Here is a 25,964-nt window from a genome sequence, read left to right on the forward strand (position 1 = left end):
TGTTTTTTTTTAATAGAAGTATAGTTGATATACAATGTTTCAGGTATACAGCACAGTGATTCAGTTATATATTCATATGTATGTGTGAGTGTGTGCATGTGCACTCAGTCTCTCAGTCATGTCCAACTCTTTGCAATCCCCTGGATTGTAGCACACCCCCAGGCTCGTCTGTCCATGGAATTTTACAGGCAAGAATACTGGAGTGGGTTGCCATTGTCCTCTGGGGAATCTTCCCCACCCATGGTTCGAACCTGCATCTCTTATGTCTCCTGCATTGGCATGTGGATTCTTTATCACTGGGTCACCTGGGAAGCCCATATATATATACATATATATATGTATATGCATACTTTTTCAGATTATTTTCCATTATAGGTTATTGCAAGATATTGAATATAGTTCTCTGTGGTATCTAGTAGGTCCTTGTTCTTTTTAAAAATTTATTTATTTTTAATTAAAGGATAAGTGCTTTGCAGTATTGTGTTGGTTTCTACCAAACATCAACAAGAATCAGTCATAGGTATACCTATATAAGAAATTTTGCTTTAATTTATAATTTTATTGCATTATGATCAGGTAACATGGTATGTATGATATGAATTCTTTGGTGTTTGTTGAGTCTTCTTTTATGGATCAATAATTATTGAATTTTAAAAATGCTACACAATAGCTTGAAAACAATATGTAGTCCCTGGGGGGAAAAGTTTCTACAAACAATTTAGTTCAAAATTATTAATTATATTGTTTAAATTTTCTGTATCTTTATTAGTTTTATTTTTTCTTGAGGTGTTTTTTTGCTTCATGGTTCACCTCTTCACTTTGTTCAGTGTTCTACTGGAATTTCACAGTCTTAGAAAGCCTTTCTGTCAGCATTGTAGTAACATATCTTCTCCATATCTTCAGTCTCTTTTCCCCATCCTGCTTTTTTCTTAGTGGTGTTTATTAGTACTGGATATTATATTTTATATTTATATGTTCACTGTCTCCTTTACTAGAGAATTAACTTGCTGAAGACAGTTTTATTAACTCCTGTACATTCTGGGTGTAAAGTCGGTTCAGTTCAGTTTAGTCTCAGTCGTGTCCGACTCTTTGCGACCCCATGAACTGCAGCGTGCCAGGCCTCCCTGTCCATCACCAACTCCCGGAGTTTACTCAAATTCATGTCCACTGAGTCAGTGATGCCATCCAACCATCTCATCCTCTGTCATCCCCTCTCCCCCTGCCTTCAGTCTTTCCCAACATCTGGGTCTTTTCCAATGAGTCAGCTCTTCACATCAGGTGGCCAAAGTATTGGAGCTTCAGCTTCAACATCAGTCCTTTCAAAGAACACTCAGGATTGATCTCCATTAGGGTGGACTGGTTGGATCTCCTTGCAGTCCAAGGCACTCTCAAGAGTCTTCTCCAACACCACAGTTCAAAAGCATCAATTCTTTGGCACTCAGCTTTCTTTATAGTTCAGCTCTCACATTCATACATGCCTACTGGAAAAACCATAACCTTGACTAGATGGATGTTTGTTGGCAAAGTAATGTCTCTGCTTTTTAATATGCTGTTTAGGTTGGTCATAACTTTCCTTCCAAGGAGTAAGTGGCTTTTCATTTCATGGCTGCAGTCACCATCTGCAGTGATTTTGGAGCCCAAAAAAATAAAGTCTGCCACTGTTGCCCCATCTATTTGCCATGAAGTGATGGGACTGGATGCCATGATCTTAGTTTTCTGAATGTTGAGCTTTAAGCCAACTTTTTCACTCTCCTCTTTCACTTTCATCAAGAGGCTCTTTAGTTCTTCTTCACTTTGTGCCATGAGGGTGGTGTCATCTGCATATCTGAGATTAGTGAATTTTCTCCTGGCAATCTTGATTCCAGCTTGTGCTTCTTCCAGCCCAGCGTTTCTCATGATGTACTCTGCATATAAGTTAAGAAAGCAGGGTGACAATATACAGCCTTGACGTACTCCTTTTCCTCTTTGGAACCAGCCTGTTCCATGTCCAGTTCTAACTGTAGCTTCCTGACCTGCATACAGGTTTCTCAAGAGGCAGGTCAGGTGGTCTGGTATGACCATCTCTTTCAGAATTTTTCAGTTTATTGTGATCCACATAGTCAAAGGCTTTGGCGTAGTTAATAAAGCAGAAATAGATGTTTTTCTGGAACTCTCTTGCTTTTTCAATGATCCAGCGGATGTTGGCAATTTGATCTCTGGTTCCTCTGCCTTTTCTAAATCCAGCTTGAACATCTGGAAGTGCACGGTTCACATATTGCTGAAGCCTGGCTTGGAGAATTTTGAGCATTATTTTACTAGCGTGTGAGATGAGTTCAGTTGTGCAGTAGTTTGAGCATTCTTTTGGCATTGCCTTTCATTGGGAGGGTCCAAAATATTACCTGCCTAAAAGAGACATTTAATATATAGTTGTTGATTGAATGAACAAAAGAATAGCAGTTTCTGATGTTAAGGGGAGCTCATTTTCAGTTGAAGGAGATTGTTTTCTCTGAGAGTTTGATGGTCTTTTCAGTGATTTAGCATTTTCTTCTATACCATATCTTTAGATCTGTGTCCATAAATCTGAGGAAATTCTGATTGTTTTTGTGTTATTGTTTAAATTTGGATTTTCTGTGCCCAAAATACAGTATAAATGCTGATTCCTATGGTGGTAACCATGGAACATATCTGGCTTTCATTTTTCTTTTGTGTGATTATTACTATTTTTAAATACCCAGAGCACTAAGAAGAATTTAAGTTTTCTTACTGCTTCTTCAAAGCAGTCTATAGATTTTTTTTCTACTCCTAGGTTTACTAATCAACATGTCTCAGATGCTGCTCCACCCCCTCACTGGCTGCTTCACCCTCTCATTGGCTTTAGGTATTGTCTGTTGTCCACACATTGGTGTTAATCTTCCATAAATCATCCCAGATATTTTGGTATATGTATGTATGATGCCCCAGGGTTCAATAAGGCTTGAACTCTACTCTGGGCTCTAGCTTTGAGTTATCTGTTCTTTTCTAACACAGAGGTTTCCTTTTCTATCTTTCATCTAGTTTGGTCAGCTTTTAATTATCAAAATTACCCTAAGTATCTGTGTATTTGAAGTGAGAGAGAGAGAAAACCCCATCAGTGGAATCTGCCACAGTTACTGAAATTATTAGCATTTCATAATAAACTGTCTTTACTTTTAGTATGTCCAATAGGATCTTCCCCTTAATCTTTATTAAAGTTGTTTACAGCATGGTTATCCTCATAGAAAATGTACAGTAATTATGTTAATATTTCTAGCACTTAACTTGAATCATGTTGCACTAATTCTTCAGTGGTTGTCATACTTCTGTGTCATATCAATAATCATATGAAATTTTTTTCAAAGAGAATATCCTTTAATAGTTAACATCATGTAATGAGTATTTGTGTGTGTGTGTGTGTGTAGTGGAAGAGAGGGAGAGGGAGATAAAGAGAGATGTTAAAGAGTTTAGGTGGAAAAAGAGACTATTAGACTATTATGAAGAAAAAGATAGTTTAGGAGAGGAGGGGAGCTGGGAAGAGCATGGGATTGGGCGAGATTGTATTGATAAGACAGCTTGTACCTAAACAAGACAAATCTTTGGCAAGGTTGGTTTAATTCTTTTCAGTGAGGCAGATGAACTGTAGCAGAGGCAATAAACTATTCTAAGTCCAATATGCTCTCCCCTTCAACTCATTAAATCTGACTTCTTTTCACATGCAGCTAAACTGGTGCTTTTTGTGGATACCTGAATGAAGCTGAGAGGTTTGCACTTGCACTTAGTTTTTGGCACTATACAGTTTGTACTCTACTCCTGTCTATGGAGGAAAATTGTTCCCTCTGAGTACAGAGTACGTGACTGTCAGCTTGATTGTGTGTGAAAGTTCCTATTTTATAATGTGATATTAACGGGAACCAAGTATCAGCAAACCTGTGTTCTTTCTAACTGCTTTTCTTCAACATTCTCTATATGTAGCAAGAGCATAGGTAATAAAGTTATTCAAGTTTCACAAGTGAGGCATGAACACTTCATCCATTTTTGCAAATATTGCAACATTTTGTGATTCTCCTTCATAGCAGAAAAGAGAAAAAATTCTTTACCATTATTTCTTTAATGAATCAGTTACTTTATGGACCTTTTGAAAATGTTATTTTTCAGATAGATTCAACAATCTTATTCCTATTGTGTAATTTAGTGGTAAGCTTTCCCCATTCATCTTACCTGGGAAGGTCAAGCATTTTATAACCTCAAAAAGCCTGATCCTTGTTTTGAACAGACAATTACCTAAATGTTCCCATTATTTACAAAGGATATTTCAACCATCTCAAGGTTTACTTTTACTAGGATTCTCAAGTGTTTTCATTTGTTGAATACTGACTCCAACTGAAGCAGCTTTTGTAACACTGTCTAAAATCTTATATTTTCTTATTATATCTTAAAATTCATGATTATATGACATGCTACATGCTGATGTAACTTAACTGTCAACTTTCATTTAGACATTATAACTTTAACATTTGTGCAAAAGCTTATTTGAAGCTTAAAAATATTTTGACACCACAGCTTCTAGAGATTTATGTGGCCAGAACAGATAAAGCAGAATTGGATGGTGAAAAGATAGAGTGCAATTTATTGGTTATCACAAACAGAAGGGCTGCTACTTAATGAAAGCTGATTGGCAGTAGAATTTATCATAGCAACTGTAGTACAGAGAATAGCAAGTTCTAATGCTACTAATTAATAAATAATGCATCTCATGACAATATAGAACAATGTACTATCATTTAGAATGTTTGCCAACCAAGTTTTATTTGTGTTGCTACTTTGATGTTGGAATACAATTTTGAGAAGTATAAAATGAGTTTAAAATACCTTTTGAGATGGCTATCACCCAGAATCAGGTAAAGGAGTATTTAGTACTTCATTTTTAAGGAGGTTTATTCTAATTGGAAAATTTATAAGACCTAAAAGATTTTGAGTAAGAAACAATTCTTGTAATGAATGTGACGAAAATGTAACTTGAAATGGTTTGACAATATTTTCAATAAAGTACTGGAAGAAAAATCAGTAAACATCTTGAAGACAAAGGAATCATGAGCAATGAACAAGATGAATTTATTTCAAACAAATCATGTCTGACAAAATTAATAGTTGTTAAAATAGAATTGCAGAATTAGCGTGGATAAAGGGAATGCATTTTTTAACTTTGATTAAAAATTTGTTGTAGCTTTTCAAAAATAATTTTAAAATTAGGATACTAATAGTCTAATGCATTGAATGTTTTTTAAATTAATTTTTATCAGAGTATAATTGCTTTACAGTTTCATGTTAGTTTCTACTGTACAGTGAATCAGCTATACATATATATTTATGCCATCTTTTTTGGATTTCCTTCCCATTTAGGTGACCACAGAGCACTGGGTAAAGCTTCCTGAGCTATACAGTAGGTTCTCATTAGTTGTCTGTTTTATATAGTATCAATAGCATGTATATATCAGTCACAATGGATTAAATATTTATGGAAAGACAATGAGTCTGCCTAAGGCCAAAATGTAGTGCCAAAAATATACCCAAATTGGGATAAGGTGGCAGGGACAAGGGTGTCCTGAAAGGTTTGGGTCCCCCATAATCTCTACTGATCCCTCCAAGTACTCATACAATTCATGTAAAAGCAATATGCATATCATATAACGATGGCTTCTAATACAAGCCCTCCAAGAGTCTATTCTAATCCGTGGTGGCCCCACCTGCAATGTGGGAGACCTGGGTTCGATCCCTGAGTTGGGAAGATCCCCTGGAGAAGGGACTGGCTACCCACTCCAGTATTCTGGCCTGTAGAATTCCATGGACTGTACAGTCTTTGGGTCGCAAAGAGTTGGACACGACTGAAGGACTTTCACTTTTCACATGTTCTCCCTATATAAGAATTCCAGAGGCTTTATTTATGGTGGTCAATAAATCCCTTACTCTCTGTTTTGTCTTTATTGAGGTATAGTTGACATATAATATTATTTTCAGGTGTATAACATAATTGTTTGATAGGTATTGCAGTGATAAAGAAGCTGTCTGCCAATGCAGGAGATGCCAGAGACATGGGTTTGATCCTTGGGTCAGGAAGATCCCCTGGAGGAGGAGATGGCAACCCACTCCAGTGTTCATGCCTGGAAAATGCCATGGATAGAGGAGCTTGGCGGTCTCCCATCCATGGAGTCACATAAGAGTCAGGCATGACTGAGCACACTTGCACAAACACTTGTGTATATCACAAATTGACCACCACAGTAAGTCTAATTAACATCCATCATCCCACATAGTTAGAATTTTTTTCCTTGTACTTTTAAGATACATTCTCTTGGCAGGTTTTAAGTATACAATACAGTATGATTAACCATATAGTCACCATGACATACATTACATTCCCAGGTCTTATTTATTTTATAACTGCAAGTTTGTATCTTTTGACCACCTTCACCCATTTTGACCACCCCAGCCCCAACCTCTGGCAACTACCAATCTGTTCTCTGTATCTACAGTAAAATTTCTAGATTCCATAAGATATCCGTGAGACCATACGGCATTTGTCTTTCTGTCTGACTTGTTTCATTTAGCATAATGCCCTCAACCATTCATGCTGTCACAAATGGCAGTTTCCTTCTTATTGCTGAATAATATTTCATTGTATATATAAACCAGTTTTTTAAAAGTCCATTCATCCATTGTTGAGTACTCACATTGTTTCCAAGTTTTGGCTGATGTGAATGATACATCAATGAGCATGGGGGTGCAGATACCTTTTCAAGGTATTGTTTTCATTTCCTATAGATCAGTTCAGTTCGGTTCAGTTGCTCAGTCATGTCCGACTCTTTGCGACCCCATGAACCGCAACACACCAGGCCTCCCTGTCCATCACCAACTGCTGGAGTTTACCCAAACTCATGTCCATTGAGTCAGTGATGCCATCCAACTACCTCATCCCTCTGTTGTCCCCTTCTCCTCCTGCTTTCAGTCTTTCCCAACATCAGGGTCTTTTCCAATGAGTCAGCTCTTTGCATCAGGTGGCCAAAATATTGGAGTTTCAGCTTCAACATCAGTCCTTCCAATGAACACCCAGGACTGATTTCCTTTAGGATGGACTGGTTAGTTCTCCTTGCAGTCCAAGGGACTCTCAAGAATCTTCTCCAACACCACAGTTCAAAAGCATCAATTCTTTGGCACTCAGCTTTCTTTATAGTCCAACTCTCACATCCATACGTGACTACTGGAAAAACCATAGCCTTGACTAGACGGATGTTTGTTGGCAAAGTAATGTCTCTGCTTTTTAACATGCTGTTTAGGTTGGTCATAACTTTCCTTCAGAAACGGAATTGCTAGATTATATGGTAGTTCTCTTTTTTAATTTTTTGAGAAACCTTCATGTTTTCCTTAGTGGCTATACCAATTTTCATTTCTGTCAACAATGCATAAAAGCTCCCTTTTCTCCAACCCTTATTATTTCTTGCCTTTTTGATAATAGCTATTTTGACAGCTGTGACATATTTCATTGTGTTTTTCTGTTTGTTTCTTTTGGAGCAGAAAAAGATTTATTGCAAGGGGCAAGCAAGGAGAAGAGGTGGCATATTCTGAAAAGACCTGAATTTCATGATGATTTTTAGGGAAGAGTCTTTAAAGGCACATTTAGGGTGATGACTTCAAGGTTTTTTACTTTCTTCTGATTAGTTGGTGATGAGATAACAGGGCGATGTTCCAGGAATCTCAGTCATGAACCTCTGGTTCCTACTAGTCTAGGACCTCAGCATGGTGTCACTATCCTCCACCTGGGTGGGGCCCTTAATTCCTCTGGTCTTGCAAAGTTTCCCATGGAAGCAGGAAGCAACTGCAGCTCACCCTGGGGATGTAAACACTGTCAACAACCATTCCTGGGAGTTTCTTCTACCATGTGGACATTGGTATTTGTGGGTGCTACCACAGAATGTCACTGTAGTTTTGATTTTCATTTTCCTTGATGATCCCACCGTCTATTTCTTAAATAAAGTTTTATTGAAATACATGCATCCTTGTTTATAAATTCATTGCCTTTGGCTGCTTTCCTGCTCCAATGGCAGAGTTGAATATTTGAGACAGAAACCATATGACTACAAAACTCAAAATATGAATCATTTAACCTTTTACAGATAGTTTGCTGACTCCTGGTTTAAATGAATTTTTTTAACCCTTAGAAGCATTAGAATTGTTGTCATGTCTGGGCATAGGTAGAATATTTATACATTGTATAAAGGAGGAAGTGAATTTGTACATGTCACCACTCTCAGGGTTTAGTTTTACTCTAAATCTTCTGTGTTTCATCCATTTCAGGAGAGTCCAAAATGAAATATGTGACACTGTCACTGCCTTCACTAAGTTCCATTCAACTGTTCTTGACATCATTAAAGTTGATGATGATATAGCAATAGGCTTAATGGGCGAGTGTGAAAGGAACTATGACTGAGAAAAACAATATCGTTTGTGTTAAGTATCAAGACATTTAAAGTCTTATTCTATAAAAATCTATTTTGTTTAGAAATCTTGCAAAATAAGTGTCATCAAATTTATCTTAGACTTTTCTCCCGATGAACTTACATTGGGAGCAGAGAATTCCTCAGCTTGTGATTAAACTGAACAAAAAATCACCTGTACGTGGTAGATGCTTGATAAATATTTATGGCTTGAATATTAACTTCATAATTGCTTTTTTATGTTTGTTTATTCATACCTCAAATATTTGAGTGCTTACTGTGTGCCAGGCATAATGCCCTGGAGCAAGTGATTTGGCAATGAAAAGTGTGTATGACCATGACCATGAGTGCATGCTAAACCCCTTGGACTGTAGCCTACCAGGCTCCTCTGCGCATGGGATTTTCCAGGCAAGAATACTGCTGTGGGTTGCCATTTCCTTCTCTAGGAGATCTTCCTGACCCAGGGATTAAAGCTATGTCTCTTATGTCTCCTGCATTGGCAGGCGGATTCTTCACCACTGTGCCACTTGGAAAGTATGTAGCTAAGTGATAGGGTTCCGAATGTGTGGGCAATGAATGAGTTTATAAATAAAAAAAGAAATTGCAGAGAGATAAAGAGTGACTTGGGTCAGAAAGGGTGGATAATGGGGTAAAGAGTAACGAGGTGCCATTTGAGTTAAGACTGAATGATGAGAAGGGGAAGCCATCATGAAATGATCTGGGAGAAGAGCTTTTAGAACAAGTTAGAAAGTCCCAAAGAGTTGTGACCTCACAAAGTAATAGAAAGAAGATCAGTATATCTGGACGACCCTAGTGACAGAGCTTGTGTGTGTGTGTGTGTGTGTGTGTATGTGTGTGTGTATGTTCTGTTGAGGTCCACCATGTTTTGTGTCTGTGGAAGAATGTTAGTAGAAACAGGGTAGTCTTCTGTTTCTTGGGTACCCAAAGAACCAGTAATTTCTAAATAGATACGTCATTTTTTTGAGCTAAAATGTAATGATTAAGTTCATTTTATTTGAATCAATATTGGTCGAATCCAACAGAAGGTCATGTGTAGGTATCTGGATAGGAATAAGAGCAGAGTGGGAAGGGCAACGAATTCACAAAGCATTTTGGAGAAACTGGAGGTTACAACTTGGTTCTTTGGTTCTAAGACTGTAGATTTCAGTTACATGAAAACTCCTAGACAAATTGTAGGCTCACATAAACATTTGCTGAATAAATGTATATTGTTTTGAATTCTTATTTTATCAAATAAGATCAGGTTAGAGGGTATGATTTCTGTAATATTTGGAAAAGAGGATGCATAATGGAACCAGATTATGGAGGACTCTGAAAACCAAGAACAAAGGAATTGATATTTTAATTGGTTGGGAATCATTATAGGGAATAAGATAATACGTGGATGATTTCCAAATATTTGTTTTATTATGATATGTAGGATATTTTAAAGAGAAAGGAACCAAGGATGATATTTTATTCCAGGAATACTTTCTATTTTAACCAGGTTCTCATTCTCAGCATGGTTTGGCTACGTTGCAATCAATTACTTCACAAAAGTCCCTGGGTCCAATAAAGAAAAGCTGTCTTAGTTACCAAGGTTCTTTCTTGTTATGTAGTCTTGCATCTGTATCTTTATTTCCCTTATGCTGTACCTTCTTTCCTAGCTATCTGATCTTTAGCCATTTTTCAGGAGTCTGAAAGGCCTTATTGTATCCTTTTATATTTGTCTCTCATTGGTACCTGCTTGATTGGATTTATATGTAGGGAGTAGTTTGATAAAAATTAAATGGAACAAGTATGTAATGGAAAACATGCCTGTGCAAACTGTAAGGATGGGATTTTCTTCTTTCTTTTCTTTTTCTTCCTTCTTTCCTTCCTTCCTCTCTTTCTTTCATTAGTTATCAGCCTTAGCTTTTAATGGAACTACTGAAATCATGAAGGTTGGTACATCAAAAGCAAATCCTGAGAGACAAAGTGGCCGCTATCTCTGGGAACACTCAATCCATCAGTGAGAACGATATGCCAAGACAATTTTTATGCTGTGGCAGGTTTGAACATGGACAGAAACTTGAATGCCCTCACTAAATATACATTTTACTTTAATATTCCTATTTCATAGAAACTATTTTCAGACTAGAAAGTAAAAATCATATAATTTGGTTTGTTCCTCTCTTCAGACAATTTAGGAACAACAGACAGTCTTCCCTTTGGGAACTGTTATTATGATAATATAGTCCACTTCTCTTATTGCCTTGGTTGGCCCTCACTATCTATAATCATTCAGTTTTGTATCTCATCAGAGCTATTTCCAAAAAGGAAATGAGGGGTCAGCTTTTGCTATAGGGTTCTGCATTTACTGAGGTAATGGTGTCTTATTTTTCCTCTGGGTAGTTGACTCTGGGAAATTTATAAGGGTGTATAACTGTCACAAAAGTGGTGTCTGTTTTGTCAGCAACTTATGAACAATTTCCAGAATGACTATTTCTGGGCACAACACAGTGAATGTTTCTTGTATGGTAGTGAAAAGATGGACTTGTGCTAAATATAAAACCACACAAGATAACCTTTAAGCTCATGAAGAATTGAAACCTGGAAATGTAGTATGGTTTGTAGGAGAACAGACTCTGCAGCAAGATTGAATGGGTGAGAATCTTAGTTTGGCCACTCAGTAGAGATGATCTCTGTTAAATGTCTTATCTCTTTGTGTTTCAGTTTACACATCAATAAAATAGGGATATATCTGATATTGAGGTAGCAACTTCCTAGAGGTGTTTTTTTTTTACATTAAGTAAATATGCATAAAAGTACTTACAACAAAACCTGAATATAGGAAATGCTTATGTGTTTGCACTAAGATACTAAATTAGAGATACCAAGGGAACATTTCATGCAAACTTGGCCACAATAAAGGACAGAAATGGTATGGACCTAACAGAAGCAGAAGCTATTAAGAAGAGGTGGCAAGAATACACAGAAGATCTTCATGACCAGATAACCACGATGGTATGATCACACCTAGAGCCAGACATCTTGTAATGCATAGTCAAGTGGGCCTTAGGAAGCTCACTAGGAACAAAGCTAGTGGAGATGATGGAATTTCAGTTGAGCTGTTTCAAATCCTAAAGGATGATGCTGTGAAAATGCTACACTCCATATGCCAGCAAATTTGGGAAACTCAGCAGTGGCCACTGGAAAAGGTCAGTGGACTGGAAAAGGTCAGTTTTCATTCCAATCCCAAAGAAAGGCAATGCCAAAGAATGCTTTAATTACCGCACAATTGCACTCATCTCACACACTGGTAAAGTAAATCTCAAAATTCTCCAAGCCAGGCTTCAACAGTACATGAACCGTGAACTTCCAGATGTTCAAGCTGGATTTAGAAAAGGTAGAGAAACCAGAAATCAAATTGCCAACATCCGCTGGATTATCAAAAAAGCAAGAGAGTTCCAGAAAAACATCTACTTCTGCTTTATTGACTACACCAAAGCCTTTGACTGTGTAGATCACAACCAACTATGGAAAAAATTCTGAAAGAGATGGTCATACCAGACCACCTGACCTGCCTCCTGAGAAATCTGTATGCAGGTCAGGAAGCAACAGTTAGAAATAGACTTGGAACAACAGACTGGTTCCGAATCGGGAAAGCAGTACGTCAAGGCTGTATATTGTTACCCTGCTTATTTAACTTATATGCATTGTACATCATGCAAAATGCTGGGCTGGATGAAGCACAAGCTGAAATCAGGATTACTGGGAGAAATATCAGTAACCTCAGATATGCAGATGACACCACCCTTGTGGCAGAAAGTGAAGAACTAAAGAGCCTCTTGATGAAAGTGAAAGAGGAGAGTGAAAAAGTTGGCTTAAAGCTCAACATTCAGAAAACTAAGATCACGGCATCTGGTCCCATCACTTCATGGCAAATAGATGGGGAAACAATGGAAACAGTGACAGACTTTATTTTCTTGGGCTCCAAAATCACTGCAGATGGTGACTGCAGTCATGAAATTAAAAGATGCTTGCTCCTTGAAAAAAAAAAAGCTATGACCAACCTAGACAGCATATTAAAAAGCAGAGACATTACTTTGCCAACAAAGGTACATCTAGCCAAAGCTATTATTTTTCCAGTAGTCATATATGGATATGACAGTTGGACTATAAAGAAAGCTGAGTGCCAAAGAAGTGATGCTTTTAAATGGTGGTGTTGCAGAAGACTGTTGAGAGTCCCTTGGATTGCAAGGAGATCCAACCAGTCAATCCTAAAGGAAATCAGTCCTGGGTGTTCATTGGAAGGACTGATGCTGAAGCTGAAACTCCAATACTTTGGCCACCTGACATGAAGAACTGACTCATTTGAAAAGACCCTGATGCTGGGAAAGATTGAAGGCAGGAGGGGAAGGGGATGACAGAGGATGAGATGGTTGGATGGCATCACTGACTGGATGGACATGAGTTTGAGTAAGCTCCAGGATTTGGTGATGGACACGGAAGCCTGGCATGCTGCAGTCCATGGGGTCACAAAGAGTCGGACATGACTGAGCAACTGAACTGCATGTTTGCTATTATATGATAATCTTTAGAAGAGTAAAAATTAAGTAAGTTTCTCTTTGACCCCACCTTCTCTAAGAATTACTAAAGTATAAGAAACTTGTTGCCACTTCTAGAACGTGGAATGATTTGAAAACAGCACTATTTTGTTTTAAAGCTCAAAGCAATTGCCCTAAACCGAGACATTATTTAACCTTAGATTAAGATTAAATTAAGCAGAATTGTTTTTATACTCCTCTCTTTTTAAAAAAAAAGGAGACAGCTCATAAGTTAATAGTTCACTATTAGGGGTGTTTTCAAAAAGCAACTTTAAAGATCCTTTTTGTGTCTTGATGTCACTTTGTGGTCGGTACAATCTCCTATGTCTAACTATTTAAAATTCTGTAAAATTAGAAGACAAGTGGTCTTTATGTGGGTTTGTGGACTCCTAGAAATTTAATTCAAAATTCTGTGAACATATACACTTTTCAAGAGAAAGAGTCTTGGTTTTTATCATCATCTCAGGGGGACTTATGATCCCCCAAAGAGTAACAACCATCCTCTGAAGTAATAATTTTTTTGTCTTCAGTGAAGATAAAAGTGTGATACCCTATTTATGGAGGCAGCAAAACCTTATAGTATATTTTAGATTTTTAGTTTAAAAGGATCAAAATGAACATTTTTTTCCTCTGGTGAACTTTTAGCTAGTCAGAAAATTTAATTAACCAGAATTCCAGGTAATCAATGTTTACTTGTGTCAGGCAGCAATCATTCTTCAGTATATCTGCTGAGTATGTATTTTGTCCTGAGAAATTGGTGATTTTTGTCTATTGTTCATCCTTTTTTCTTATCCTAGTTTCAGAATTATTAACACTTGCAGTAGTTTCATAATTATATATTTCTTATACTTAGGAGTAAAGCATTATATGAATGCTTGCTTCTAACCATTATTATATCAATCTCATTAATATAATTTAGTACAGAGTATTTCTACTCATTCTGTCCAAATGTACTGTGGAATAAAGCATCTGAAACAGGACAATGGGAAGTTGGAAGAAAAGGAATTTTACTATACTCTGAAATGTTCAAAATGTGTTGTATTTCTTATGTACTTATGCAAATATTTAAATTCACATTTACCTTGGTGCTTTTAATTGCTTTTATTGAAATGGCTTGATAGAATATTTTTAAATAATTGTTTTATGAATCCTTGGAAAAGGTACACATTCCAAGCTCAAAAACTTTAAAGTTTTTAATTGAAGGAGATTAAGTAAATAATTCAGAAATGCATTCTGTTTACCTGTTAATAATTAAGCAGGTTAGACTATGTACTTTTTATAGTCATGGAGTTTTAATTTATTTATTTGTTGGTGTGTTGGTTTTTAAGAATTTATTTAAGGCATTCTGCTATTGGGAAATAAAAATAAACAGAGTGACACTATCCATAATAAAGGAAATGGCTTGGGTTACTTTTAAAGAGATGAGTGAGGGGGAAAAGGAATTGACTGGATTTTAGGGTTAAAAGCAGTATTTAGTACATAATCTTTCTGAACTTCTCCCTCTATTTGGAAGGGAAACTGAAATACCTAACAGAAAGTATAATTGGGTTAAGTGAATGACCTTTTGTTGTTGCCCTAGACCTCTGGCTCATTGGAATTTGATTTTAGATGGCTTTAGTGTAGGATTTAGCCAGGTCATTTTTATGGATTCTTGGAGAAGTCTACCGTAGGACTTACTATATTTTTCTGGTGTTTTAAAACCTCTGATAATACCCAAAGCCAGACTGAATACCTCTACCTTCAGAAGCACCATTATGGATTAACTAGAACTAAATTAGTGTTTTCTAGTCTTAGAATATATCTTATCCTCTTGACCATGTATGTATAGGTTTGTTCCTTCTGATGTTATTTAAGTTTTGTAAATTCGTTTTCATTTGGGGTCTTTGATCAGATACAACCAAAATTTGTATTTCATTTTTTATTTAATGATGAATGCTTTTTTTTTCTGTAATTACTGATAGTGAATAGTCTTTAACAGTTTCTATTCATTTTGTCCCAACATGTCATTTGCTTAGTTTGAATTTTTACTTATTCGAACTTATACTACTCCTACCTCCAAAACCGCTTCATTTGTTCTCATGGCAAATTTTGTTTGTCTCTCTGTAGTGTTCCTATTGCTAAAACTGATACGTGTTTTATCTGTTTTCTTTTATAATAATATGCTTACTGTATAAATATAATGTCAAAATTCTTACATTTTCTACATTCCAGGCTGTGCCTTTCTTTGAAAATTTGATCAAAGATGTGAACATTTAAAATGTGGCTTCTAGGAATCTAATAGGTACCATTATGAGTGATTTTTTTTTTTTTTTAATTTTTTTATTAGTTGGAGGCTAATTACTTCACAACATTTCAGTGGGTTTTGTCATACATTGACATGAATCAGCCATAGATTTACACTTATTCCCCATCCCGATCCCCCCACCCACCTCCCTCTTCACCCGACTCCTCTGGGTCTTCCCAGTGCACCAGGCCCGAGCACTTGTCTCATGCATCCCACCTGGGCTGGTGATCTGTTTCACCATAGATAGTATACATGCTGTTCTTTTGAAACATCCCACCCTCACATTCTCCCAAATGTGGCTTCTAGGAATCTAATAGGTACCATTATGAGTGATTTTTTTAAAGAAATATTATTTTTATTTCCTCTTACTTTCCTTTCTTGCTTTGTTGTTCTTTTTTCCCTTCCATCACTCCATCTACTTTATTTACTTCTTTTTTAAAAATGTATACAGTTATTGGAGGTGGCCTTCACCAAAAATAGGACAGATAGACATTTCCATGTGGCTGTCTTAACATTCTGCATATGTAATGATATATTACCTAATTTTTTTCTTGCACTGTAGACTGTGTTGTTTTTTTTTGTTTGTTTTTTGTTTTTTACTGCTTTTGTTTTTATGAAAAGTAATTTTTATGTATTGTAGACTGTTTGGTACAGTTTTCCCTGGTGACCCAGCAGTAAGGAATCTACTTGCAATGCAAGAGACATGGGCTTGATCTCTGGGTGGGAAAGATCCCTAGGAGAAGGAAATGGCAACCCACTCCAGTATTCCTGCCTGGGAAATCCCATGGACTGAGGAGCCTTGCAGGCTACAATCTGTGGGGTTGCAAAAGAGTCAGACACGACTTAGTGACTAAACAGCAACAACAACATTTGGTAGGAAATTGTAAAAAGAAAAATAACTATTATATCTTAATATCTGAGATAAGCATTCATTACATCTTAATATCTGAGACAAGTCCTAGGAATAATTTAGGATATAGGTGCTTTGGTGTTTTTGTTTAGTTGCTAAATCAAGTCCAACTCTTTTGCCATTTACCGCCTGGACTGTAGCCCACTAGCCCTCTCTGTCCACAGGATTTCCAGGCAAAAATAATAGAGTGGTTTGCCATTTCCTTCTTCAAGGGGTCTTCTCGACCCAGGGATGAACCCACATCTCCTGCTGGGAAGCCCACGTAAAAGTGTTTACATGTTTTTTATAACACATATGCTTTTTCTAATATATATGCACTCACACATACATACAGATCAACATTTATATATGCATATAACCAAAAATTTGCATAGCCTATGTATATTATATACACAAATTGTTCAAAATTGCTATTTTAATATCATGACCATTTTACAATCTGCATTTTAAGCTTAATGGTGTACTATAAATTTTTACATATTTAATGGAAGGTTATCATTATATCACATATAATTTATTTAACCAGTTCACTATTATGGAATATTTAGTGTTTCAGTCTTTTACAGACCAGGACCTGGGGACTGGAGTCAACAAAAGAAAGAAAAAGAGAGAGAGAGAGCAGTATCTCCTGGGCTATGTGGAAAACCAATAAAGCCCATACACAGGACTTGTACTGCCCACGAAGGCACAGGGCATCCTCTCAAGGAGGTCTTGAAAGCCCAGGCAAAAAAGTGAGCTTGGTAGGTTTTCACGCTCTGAAAAGAATGAAAACAGAAAGAAGGATATGGGGGACCCAAGGCTCTAGTGGAACAAGGGTATTTTATTAGCAGAAATGCATGCTTATGTATCTTCAGTAAAATGATTACTCAACCATTTCAAAGAATGTGAAACAGGTCACCAGCCCAGGCTGAATGCATGAGACAAGTGCTCAGGCCTGGTGCACTGGGAAGACCCAGAGGAATCGGGTGGAGAGGGAGGTGGGAGAGGGGATCGGGATGGGGGATACGTGTAAATCTATTGCTGATTCATGTCAATGTATGACAAAACCCACTGAAAAAAAAAAAAAAGAATGAAATTCCACCAGTTACAACAAAATGGATAGTCTAATACATACAAGGTTGCTGGAGAGAGTCACTGAAGGGAGTTACTGAAAGGAATCCAAGCAGGTGCCCTTTCCCATGATCTCAGTCCTAAGAGCTGCGTGCAGCTCTACTAGTTCCTGGAATAGGAACTGATAAGGAACAGAAAGTCCTTGAGAAATGGCACACAAAGGAAGAAAATGCAACATACTGAATTCCTTAAAGTTGAACATCCCCTGACAATTTAGGTTATTTTAATTTGAATTTCTTTCATTGCAATTACAGATCAATATTGTTTCATATATACCTTATGCTCTTCTGTTGTTAATTGCCTATTCATTAAAAAAAATGAGATATTTGTTTTCTTTCCTCCTAAAGACTATTTACCCTATGAATGTCATATACATTAAAAATATTTATCTTTATTTGTTGTGGGCATCTTAATTATGTTCAAGATATTTTTGGATTTATAAAAAAATTTTGTTTCAATTAATCAAATTAAGAAATCTTTGTACTTATGTTATATATTATTATCTATGTGTTTCAAAAGGCCTTATAACCTTGGAGTTTAGAAAATTATATACATACATTTGATTATTTTACTTATTATATTAATACATATTTCTGATTTTTATTTTGGTAATGGCAAAAGGTAGAGAACAAAATTTTTTTGTCTTTTAATTACTCAACCATCTCAGCACTGTGGAAATGCAACTTGTAACATTTACCCCGTACTAAGTCCCTATGATCTGTTCTACACATCTGTCTCTACCAATGACAGTTATCACACTGTCACTTACATTTCAATCTTTGGTAAAAGTTAACCTTGTTGTCAACTGCTTTGCTGCAGAAGGGTTCTTGCACTAGAAATGTGTATTAACCTGATGGAGGCAGACAGAGCTTGTGAATGGTCAAGATAGTGACCTAGTATCAATGCCTTCATTTTTTTCTGATTATTTCTTACATTGTTTTTAATCTATGACTTATTGACTCTATCCATTTTATATATTTCCCTGTTTTCTTACTTTTTAATCCATAAATGATTATTAAGTGACATTAATTTAACAGAATTATATTGATTTATGCCTATGAAATATGGTAACTTTCTTGTATTCATATGGTCTGTTTTTCTAATTAGTGAACTGATACTTGTGTCTTCCAATTTTCAGTTCTATAAATGTTTATTGAGAATTCTTGCTGGGCACTATCTAAGGAGCTGTAGGGAAAGAAAAATGGATGTCTTTGACAAACTTAGAATCTTATGGGGCAATTCACCATTTATAAAAATAATAGCAACATAATAAAATAATAGTTATTGAGAGTACTGTTTGCAAGCTGTTATAAAGGTAATGTGTATCTCCTTTAATCCTTGTAATAGCCCACATAACCTCCAGTTATTTTTAGACATTTTCGCTTACTTCACTCAGCAATTTTATTATTGTTGCCTTCTCTGAGCAGCTTTTCTGTCCAGAACTATCTAAAATATCAGTCCATGTAACTGTCAATGCTATTACCTTGCTTTGTTTGTCTTTATAGTATGAATTATAGGACATTATTAGTTTAGCAGTTTATTTGCTAATCATTTGATTCCCCTGCTAGGATGAATATTGAGTAGAAGACTATGAAAAATGAGTTGCAGTAGTTGATAGTTGTAAGAGGTTAAAGTTTAACTTAATATATAACATTTAACTTCCTTTAAGCTTAAATTGTTTCATCTGTAAACAGATGTAGACTTAGTGCCTCATTCATAGGTTGGTCAGGCTGTTGATTCTTTCCTTCAGTAAATATTCATTGATCTCATACTATGTGGCAGACACTATTCATGTACATGGGGATACAGTAAAAGAGACAAGGCCTGACCTCATGGAACTTCCATTCTAGTAGGGAAGACAGACAAAAAGTAAATAAAAATCACTTTTATAACATAATATGTAATGGCTAAATTAATTTTCTCCTTCCCTACTTCATCCCCATAACCTCAGTATTTTTTCTTTTCCATTCCAAGTTATTCTCTGCTTATCCATGCTTAATGGGTATTATTTCACTCCTAGCAGATTCAAATTCTTAGGCCTCTTCTAGAGATCAATGTTATAGAATAAATGTGGTATTACTCAGGTACCCTACTATAGCAGAACTATACCCTTACTTTTCTGGATCCTTTTTTATGTATTAGTACATCAAGATTGCTGGTGTGGATTGCTGTTTGGCTCTTTGTTTCCCTTTTGTTTCTGCATCTTAAAGAAACAGGCTGTTGAAAACCTTAGACCATCTTCGTTTTAATAAAAATTTTACTGTAGATTTACAGGTTTACAGGATTTGCTTATGTTTATGTATGTTTTTCCATTAGTAAGACTGCTTTTGAGACTTTGAATGGCTGAATGTCTGTGAAGATTATTAGCAAATATGACATCAAGGTTCTGAGTGTGATTTCATAACAAATTTAGAGATCACTTTTCAAGGACATACAATATCAAACTCAGTATTTAATAGGGGAGTTGTTTCTAATTAAATCTTTTTCTATTTTAACTCACCAAATTGGTGTTAAAATCACCTCAGCATCCTGCTGCTTTACTGCTCCCAGTCCTAGTTTGGATTCTACACTATCAAATGCATTTGGTTGGGAAATAACTGATCTATTTGGCTAACCTCCCTGCCTCTGTGTGTGTGCACGTGCACTCAGTTGTGCCCAGTTCTTTGCAACCCCATGGACTATAGCCAACCAGGCTCCTCTGTCCATGGAACTTCCTAGGCAGGAATACTGGAGCAGGTTGCCATTTCCTATTCCAGGGGATCTTTCCAACCCAGGGATCGAACCTGCGTCTCTTGTGTCTCCTGCATTGGCAGGTGGATGGATTCTTTACCAGTGTGCCACTTGCAAAGCTCATATCTGTGTAGGACCCTCCTAGAACCTTGCTTGCTGAGACTGGGAATATAAAGCCACGTTCTAATATCAGTGCATTAGGTACTGAAGACCAGTTCAAGCTCTACTGAATGTATTACCTTCTACTCCCTATTTCTTTCCACCCATTTACTTTTTATTCTCTTTAGATCATGCATTTTATGAAAATCTTTCTAACTGCAATCATATTTTTTGGATAGGGCCTGTATCTTATCTTGTATACTTCCTAACTTACCAGTGCTTACCAGTGTATTATATGTAGTAGATTTTTGCAAGGTGTCTGGTAACTAACAATAAACAAATAAATGGGATACAGACTATTTGATATTAGTGTTTTAAAATATAAATGTAGAAACATTTGTATAAATTAATAAAGCTTCTAATAATGCTATCATAAATATTCTGTTCTCCATCTAAACCCTGTACAGTGGTTTCCATTGTAAACTCATGCTATATTTTACCAAGTACTTGTTCTGCACATAGACAAATTAACATTAGCCTTTATTTATCTTTTTAAAACTATAGATATTAGTTGACATATACAAATTCAACTACCTATGTCTCATGACTAATCATAAAGATATTATGGAAATGTAATTCCTAATTTTAAGTGTTTCTCTTTTACAGTCACACAAAAAGAAGTAAGAATTTCCCTTTGAGGCTCTGAAGGCTAAAGGTAATGTCCAGTATTTTGTTCAATAGGTTTTCAACTTCCTGAAAAGTTTCGTAATATTAAAGACCCTCAGCTTACTCCCTCAGGTCTTTTCTTTATTTTCCTTTAACACATTAAACAAACATTTCTATGTATACCTAAAAATAATCTAACATTATGAGTCAAAAAAGAAAAAGGCTTTTGTTGTTTCAGAATATGTCAGCCTAATTTGGTGTTGCTGTATCCCTTCAGCCTTCTATTTGGGAATATACTATGGTCCCTCCCCTGATTTTTGAAGCAGTTTGGAACTCTTCTGATCTTATGCCCTGCCCTTTTCCTAAATAGACACGTTGGCTCAAAGTAAAAAAGTCAGTACCTATCCCTCTTTAGGAAGAGCTTTACAACTAACTATAAGAAATAAAAATACATTTTTGAGGAGACAACAAAACCATGTAGACAAGATATAATGGCTACTCATAGTCAGAAATCCAGAATTTCAGGCAAGAAGTTTACAATAGATGTGTGGCTGCATTGTGTGTAAAGAGCTCATAGGGTTTGAAGAAAGGTTCTGATACAAGAAGGGGCTGTGATTACTTTGCTTCTTACATGCATGGTTAGATCTTCCAGCAAGAATAACATGGTAGGGTAATTTATTACAGAGGAGTAAATCACAGATTACATTGGAGGGTGATGGGGTGGTGTGATACAACCATCAGTTTTGTGAACACATACACTTAAGCATGTGTGATAGCTTGTTTTTAATTTCTTTACACCAGTGCACACCTCAAACATTCCATTTAGCAGTGGGATATGCAAATTGTTCCAAATGCAGCAGCAGTACTTTCACCTGAATGTCAAAACTGTCAGGGAGCTTTAAATCAAATCTTTATAACATTAAAAAAAAAAAAAAACAGCCAGCCCCAAGATTGAGGCACCAAACTCACTTCATAAACTTGATTCTCATACTTTCAAAAAGCTCCTGTATGTCAACAGGGTAATGTCAAAGTTCTCATTCACCTGCTTTCTAATTTTAACCTTTTAAGGATTTTATTTTATTTGGCTTAATTATGATATTTTCTACAAATTAATGATAAATGCCTTGATTAATAAAACCAAATGTCAGAGAAAATGACAACTTGATGAAAAATTAATACTCGGCAATATTTTAAGGTACAGAAGTACTAAAGATGTACTCTTAAACCTCATACTTCATCAGCTCCTTCTGAAGGTGGGTAACCAGAATTTTCCTTGCACTTAAGTTTTCACAGCCACATGTGTAGATGCATTTTAGCATAATTTTAAGCTGTTGTTTTGACTACTAGCTGTTATAGATATACATATATTCTTATTTTTTCTCTTTCTTTTGCCTCATAGTAGTATTTTTACTTCAAAAAAATCAAAGTAAATTATATTTTGAGTTGGTTATATTGATGAAGATATCATAATAAGCATCCAAATAATAGTGTGTGTGTGTGTGTATTTCAGGATATCTCATGGAGCAAAATGTAGTAACTAGGGATTGGTTATCTGCTAGACTATTAATTTATTTGGTTATGAATATTCATTTGTTATACTTTAACATTATTAAGTAAAAATAATCTATATATAGAGCACAGCCTTTCAAATGAAAATAGAGATTTTATGGACATTTGCTTTTTTAAAATACATTTTCCCTTGTCTTTCATTAAAATACCTGAATACCAAAAAAAAGTTGTAATTTGCCAATAAACAGTTGGTAAACAGTTGGTTAGATAAAACTGAAGAATAAGAAATATGGCTACTTTATATTTTCTCCTTTTGCTGGAGATCATGGTATTGAAAGTTAAAAATATCTGATTTGTTTTTCCATCTTCACACATATCTGGATGATTTTTGAATGTGAATACTTAAATAGACCATTAAATATTATGCAGAAATGGTACTGTGGAGGATTATAGTCCATGTTGGTTTTATTTTCATATTTCAAAGATAAAGCTACCAACCAAATGAGAGAAGGCACAATGACCTCTTCCGTGCTATGCTTTTGTTTGGTTTGGTTGTTCAAAAATAAAAAGACCCACACAATATACTGTCAATGAAATGGACTCACTTTGACCATCTGTTCCTGTAAGGACATGATGGTCATATCTATCAACAGATACTTTTGCCAACTAATGCTAAAAATTCCTTTTTTTCTGTAATATACTGGAAATTTCTGGGTAGGTGTTTTAGGCATGTTGCTAAGTGCAATAAGATAAATCAGAGGGGAGTGTTGGTCTACATCCTGTAAATACAATATATTGCCAATCCCAAGGAAAAATCTTCTTCAATGGAGATTTCTAGTACTATTTAAAATTGGAGATGAATTGTGCTGAATCTTCCCTTAGCTGGCTCTAGGTTTTCTTGTTGTTGTGTCTTGCCTGGTTCCAGACATCCAGTCTGTACTGGCAAAGCTGCTTGATGAGGAGAGGCCACCAGCATCGCTGCACTGACTGCTTACATACCTGCCATGAATAATAGATCTGTCAGCCAGTTAATCACTGCATTGAAACTGTCTCTGTTTCTCCTTAGCTGATCACTGCCCAGAGAAGTTTAGGTTCCATTGTAACAGGAAACTTCTATTATGTTTCTATACCTGCATTTATTTGCATGCAAAAGCATTCATTCTTCTCTTTTCATACACCAGTAAATAAGACATGCCCCACTTCTTTGACAGTTCTTAAATTACATAGTAAACAATGTACTTTTTTCCCCTTGTTTATTCTATTCTTCAGCCTCCCATAAATTTACTTCTGCATATAAGCCAATTAAATTTTATTCATTAGTTATAAGATTTGGAAATATTTACACCTGCCTCACAATCCACAGTTTTATAAGTTTTTAATTGAGATTATAGTTATTTGGTGCAAGTACTATAAGAGAACATCATCCTTTTCCCAGATGAACGAAGGAGATAGACTGAAACCTGAAATAGCCTCTTAAAGACTTTTGCTTGGTGTTAAGTTGTTTGATCCTAGAAATGAGGACAACCAATTCAACCTTACACAGTTAGAATCCTTAAATTTAGGGAGTTGAATTATGATATTTTAAGCCTGGTGTTGATGTTCTTTGACAAATCTAAACTTTACAGGAAAATAAACAGCGTTAGACTATCTCTTATCCAGTGGAAAAACAAACAAACAAATTAGACCATGTATTCTCTGTAAATCACTTTTTAGAAATTGCATTCTCTCCTCTAAACCTATAGTATTTTATACTGCAAGGTCAGGTAAATGAGACCTCACTGGTTTGAAACTATTAAGGTATTTTCCAAAGTTGCTTAATGCATAAGTTAAGTGCCAGTAGAATTATCAGTTCTATTAAATAGGATTCATTTACCATATGTGTTTCTTTTGGAAGATTGTTTTTATATTAATTGGGTAAACTACGCTCATGGAACACACTGATAAATAGAGTAATCAGAGGATACCAAGAAAAACCATGACTGTTGTCCACAAAGTGTAGGGGATTTTCTTGATGAAATGCTGCATTCATTTTTCCTCCCTACCTACCATTTCTCTAAATATCCAGGTCTCTTTTGTATTTTTTAGTGATGACAAGATGTTTTTTATTCCTCTAATGAAGTGGGAAGCAGATTAACATAATTTCTTCTTGGGGATTAGATTACTTTTTGTAGTACTGTTCAACATATCTTTGTAATACTCCCCGACCCCTACCCACAACTAATTAGTGACTTTCAGAATTAGGGAAAATCTTAGTTGTGTAGTGGCTTTATATTTACCAGCGATCAAGGAAGTGTTACTAATACACTTGTCAGTGTTAAAAAAGAATTAAGTAAATAAAGGGCCAGATGGTTGAGCCCAGGACCTATCCAGAGCCCAGTATGTACGGGCTGGTCCAACGGAATGAGAAACATTAAAAGGCTAAGTGGAATCAGAGTTTGGCTTTCACTTACAAGAAAAAAGAATATTTTTTCAAATGTGTTTTCTATGATATGATGATTTACATGTTTGAATCTCCTTTGTACCAGTAACATTTGAGTGCATGTATTTCCTTGTGCATCAAGAGCTAATAAGTGTTTATGAAAGTCTCTCTTCTGAGATGTGTAATAGGACATAGTAGTAGCATTGAAGTAAAGCAGTTACCATGCAGCAAACATTTTTTTCTGGTTCAGAGAAGAGTTCTTTGTTCTCAAAGTTATGTTTTTGCTATTATAACTTACTTATTACACTTTATTATAATTGAATATCTGTCTCCTTCATAGACTCTATGATTCATGATATGAAAAAATCTGGTTATGTAATGTTTGCTATAGTAAAAGGCCAGATGAGGAACTAGTAAACATCCCTTAATGTTTTGTTGTAATAAAAGCATTATAATAAGTGGTTATAATAAGATTTAATTTAAACTGAAGAAATTAAAACAGCAAATTCCTTTCTTTTCCTGTAATTGTCCTTACATGCATACATAAACATCTTATTTCCCACTCTACTTTCGATCCTTTTCATTTGTTTTATCTTTAATATGTACTTTTGGAAGCTGTTTTAAATTTTTTGGTTTCTAGAATAGATACATGGGTCAGCAAATTGCTGGGTAGATAAACTGAGTAAATAGAGTATACATTATTTTTTGGATTTTTCTTCCCACCATAACATACATAATTCTAGAATAGCTAACTATAAGCCTCCTGCCTTCCTACTCTTCCTTCTTTCCACCCTCCAGCAAATATTTATTGAATGTGTGCTCTGTGCCAAGAACTTCCTAGGGGTTAGATATAGCTATAGTAAAAAAATGAGACATAGTTTTTCCCCTTTGGGGGACTCATAAGAAAGAGTGGATGAGTGAAATTTGCTCAGTTGTGTCTGACTCTTTGCGACCCCATGGACTATATGGTCCATGGAATTCTCCAGGCCAGAACACTGGAGTGGGTAGCCTTTCTCTTCTCTGGGGGATCTTCCCAACCCAGGGATTAAACTCAGGTCTCCTGCATTGCAGGCAAATTCTTTACCAGCTGAGCCACAGGGGAAGCCCTTATAAGAAAGAAGAAGGACTAATAAGAAAATAAAATACACACATAAGTAAACTTTAT

The 25,964-nt window shown here is 35.8% G+C and overlaps 1 protein-coding gene across 25 annotated transcripts in view; it reads left to right on the forward strand.

Moving 5' to 3' along the window:
- The window catches only part of ZBTB20 (zinc finger and BTB domain containing 20), an 848,937-nt gene that overhangs the window by 148,401 nt on the left and 674,572 nt on the right, over positions 1-25,964 (forward strand). For 20 of the 25 annotated variants that reach the window (XM_043874099.1, XM_043874083.1, XM_043874098.1 and 17 more), the window contains one exon: positions 20,872-20,920. The exons of 2 other annotated variants lie outside the window; for them this stretch is intronic. The gene's annotated coding sequence lies outside the window, so the exon portion shown is untranslated. Of the gene's footprint in view, positions 1-5,394; positions 5,435-16,986; positions 17,007-20,871; positions 20,921-25,964 lie in introns of those variants that run through there. 3 more of the 25 variants (XM_043874089.1, XM_043874100.1, XM_043874092.1) reach the window with 2 other exon arrangements.

The sequence above is a fragment of the Cervus elaphus genome, chromosome 19 (assembly GCF_910594005.1).
Source record: "Cervus elaphus chromosome 19, mCerEla1.1, whole genome shotgun sequence".
NCBI classification, from domain to species: domain Eukaryota; kingdom Metazoa; phylum Chordata; class Mammalia; order Artiodactyla; family Cervidae; genus Cervus; species Cervus elaphus.